Source organism: Triticum dicoccoides, chromosome 5A (genome assembly GCF_002162155.2).
Source record: "Triticum dicoccoides isolate Atlit2015 ecotype Zavitan chromosome 5A, WEW_v2.0, whole genome shotgun sequence".
In the NCBI taxonomy this organism is placed as follows: domain Eukaryota; kingdom Viridiplantae; phylum Streptophyta; class Magnoliopsida; order Poales; family Poaceae; genus Triticum; species Triticum dicoccoides.
Genome location: NC_041388.1, coordinates 250,761,200 through 250,764,718, shown reverse-complemented (window position 1 = coordinate 250,764,718; position 3,519 = coordinate 250,761,200). Strand labels below are relative to the sequence as shown.

Genomic DNA, 3,519 nt, shown 5'->3' with positions numbered 1-3,519 from the left:
GGGTTCCGGTTTGCGTATCACACATTAACTCGCGTCTAAGGTGCCAAATAGGAGTTGGGTCGCGCGAGTGGGCGACGCGAAGTGGGAACTCGACCGAGATCATGCTAGCCCACGTGATGGGGCGCGTGGGCACTTGTCGGCCATTTGATACCTTAAGCATTGGGATGCGTCTATATATCGCTTCATGCGAATGCTACGCTAGCCTCATGCACCCTTCGCCTGTTTTTGGGCCATCCCTTGAGGCATTTATATAGTGCGAGGGGAAACATTCAAAAAAGCTTACATAAAACATTTGAAAAAAGGTAAGCAAGCAGTAAAAGATGTCAAATATGTATAGACGAAATGTTTTTCAAATATAAAAAAAATGTATAAAAAATATATAATGTGTATGAAAAAACTTGGTCATGTATTTAAGAAAATGTTAATCAAGCATTTCAAAAAATGTTAATCCTGTATTTGCAAATATGTTAAATATGTATAGAGAAAATGTTTTTCAAGTATCAAAAATGTATACAAAAAACATACAATGTGTATGAAAAATTACCATATATTTAAAAAATGTTAATTTAGCATTAAAAAGAATGTTAATCATGTATTTGAAAATTGTTAAATGTGTATAGAGAAAATGTTTTTCAAGTATAAAATAAATGTATACCAAAATATACAATCTGTATGAAAAAATTGCTCATGTATTTATAAAACACTAAGCTAGCATGAAAAATGTTAATTTGGCATTTAAAACTAATAAATGCACAGAGAAAAAATGTTGACCATGTATAAAAATGTTTATGAAGCATGTGAAAAATGTTAAATCTATATAGAAAAAAGATGATCATTGGATTTGAAAAATATTAATCAAGCATCTGAAAAAAAAATTAAACATGTATACTGAAAAAAAATTTATGTGTACAGAAAAAATGTTAATCAAGCATTTAAGAAATGTTAAATATGTACAAAAAATGTTAACCACGTATTCAATAAATGTTAATCTTGTATCTAAAAATTATTAAACATATATTAGAATAATTTATTAGATATATACCAAAAATGTGTATAGAAAAACAAAAAAACCAAGAGAAAACAAAATAAAATCAATCAGTATGAAGAAAAGAAACAAACAATGTCAAAGAATATGAAGAAAAAATAAAGAAAATAAAAATTCTTGTGGAAATGAAAAAAGAAACAAAGAAAACCAAAGAAAAGAAGAAGAAAAAAAACCAAGAAAAAGATGAAGAAAAACCGTTGAAAAAATGAAAAAAGAGAAAAACAAGAAACCCTCTGAAAAACCCGTGGAGGACCGGTTCTCTTTCTTCAACTAAGAGGCAACCTACTAACATAGTACGTACATGAAGATGGTTGAGTGGCTACCAGCACTACTGTTCAATCCAACGATCCTGATACCGAATCCTGTGTATCTCCCTTTTCTCCCCGAAGATCTCGCTAAAGCATTTTCTGTCCTCATAATAGACTACGTCGGCCCCATTTTGGGGTTTTGTCGATCGCTCGCTCGATGGCCCACTGTGCGTTCGTTCGACTTGTTTATTTTCTCTTTTTGGTTTTCTTATTCGTTTTTTTCTTTTTTTGTCTTACGGTTTTCTCTCTTTCTTAGGATATTCTATTTCCTTTTTCTGTTCATTGTTTTTTTTTACCTTTTTGTCGGTTTACATTAGTTTTTCCTTTTTGTTTCTTTTTCTTCAGCTTTTTTTGTTTCACTCTCAGTTGACTCCGGTTTTTTCGTTTTTTTGTTTATTTTTCTTTAATTGCACTCATTTTCTTGTTTTCTTTTTCCTGTCTTTTCTTCGGTTGTATTTTTGTTTCTTCACTAGTTTTTCTTTCTTTCTTTCTTAATTATGCTTTGGTTTTATTTTGTCTTTTCTCGGATTTCTCCGTTTTATTTCTTTTTTTCGTTTTCATCATTTTTTTCAAACACATGTGTAATGTTTCTTTTGATTTTCATTCTACATTATTCATATAAGACAAGAACATTTTTGAAATAGATGTTTAACATTTTATAAATTGAACTTTAATTTTTTTTTCAACAAAAGGTAAATAATTTTATACATGTTTTTAACTTTTTCAAATGCTTAATTAATATATTTCAAATACAAGAATAATATTTTTGGAATACATGGTCAACACCTTTTCTGTATGCATTTAATATTATATTTTCAAATGCTTGATCAAAAAAATTCAAGTACAAGCTTAAAATTTTGTAATACATGGTCAACAGTTTTTCTACACATATTTAACATTTTTCTAATTTTTATCAAAAAAATTCAAATGCAAGATTGACTTGTTTTGAATACATGGCCAACATTTTTTATACACATTTACATTTTCAAATACATGACTAACATTTTTCGAAATGTTATTTAAATTGTATTTTTGTGATATATATGACTAGAATATTTGGAAGTGTAAACAGAAGTAAAAAAAAGGGAAATAAAAAGTGAAAAAAATGTGAAAAAGAAACAAAACCCAAAAACGAGGGTTGTGCCCCCCAACGCAGGTGCGCCAGCCCATGTCACGCTGCCTTGACTCCAGGGTTCCTTTCATCCCGCTATAATCGAAACATAGGGGCGCCCCTTTTTCTCTACCCTATTTGTTTAAGTATGCGCTAAATGGGCCAGCCCGTTATTGTACAAACTTCAGGTAAGTCTTCCATAAGGCTCGATAAAAGCAAGATATATAATTTGCGAAGCAAAATCACTAATTAAGGAGTGCTTTTTACAAATATCATTTCCATCTTTCTAGTGGCGCACTTGCGCACTGTATACGCGCACTTGTCGCAATCTATGAGTATCTTTTTTTTCGTAGAAAAACCATTTTATTTTTTAAACTGTGCGTCCAAATCTTGAACCATTTTCTCCGTTAAATTCCTCGCGTCAAAATCTTCAAAACTTGATCCCATGTCTATAGGTTTCGATGAACTTTTTTTCTGAAAAATCAAACAAGAAAAATGAAACTGAGGACACCTTTTTTTCTTTTTCTGAAAAGGCATAGTTGTGCCTCTCGCAAAAGCAAATCCGTGCCTTCATGGATAGTAAATCCGTGCCACTCATAGAAGAGAAAAAACTGCTTTGTTTTCTTTTCAGAGAGGCACCGTCGTGCCTCTCGCGAAAGCAAATCCGTTCCTCCATGAGAAGTAAATTCATGTCTCTCGAGAAAGAAAAATATAAACACGTTTTTTCTTTTTCGAGAGACATGACTGTGCCTCTTGCAGAATCAAATATGTGCCTTCACGAGAATAAATCTATGCATCTCATGGAAGGAAAAAACAGTTTATTTTTACTTTTTTGAGAGGCTCTCGTGAAAGAAAATCTGTGTCTCCTAGGGAAGCCAAATGTGTGCTATCCGGTGCTTCTAGCCCACCAAAAATGAATCTTGCGAGGGCCCTTCAAGGAGTACTCTTGATTAGAGCATCTCCAACAGCCGCGTCAAAAGACGCGCGCGTGCAGTAAACTAGCTTTTTAGCGCGCGGGGACGTTTTCGCGTGCTCCATCGGTGTCGGGAAACTAG

At 32.7% G+C, this 3,519-nt stretch overlaps 1 pseudogene; it reads left to right on the top strand.

Annotated features, from left to right (window-relative positions):
• Nucleotides 1-2,621: 2,621 nt before the first annotated feature.
• LOC119299396 overlaps nucleotides 2,622-3,519 on the top strand; it is a 1,830-nt pseudogene continuing 932 nt past the window's right edge.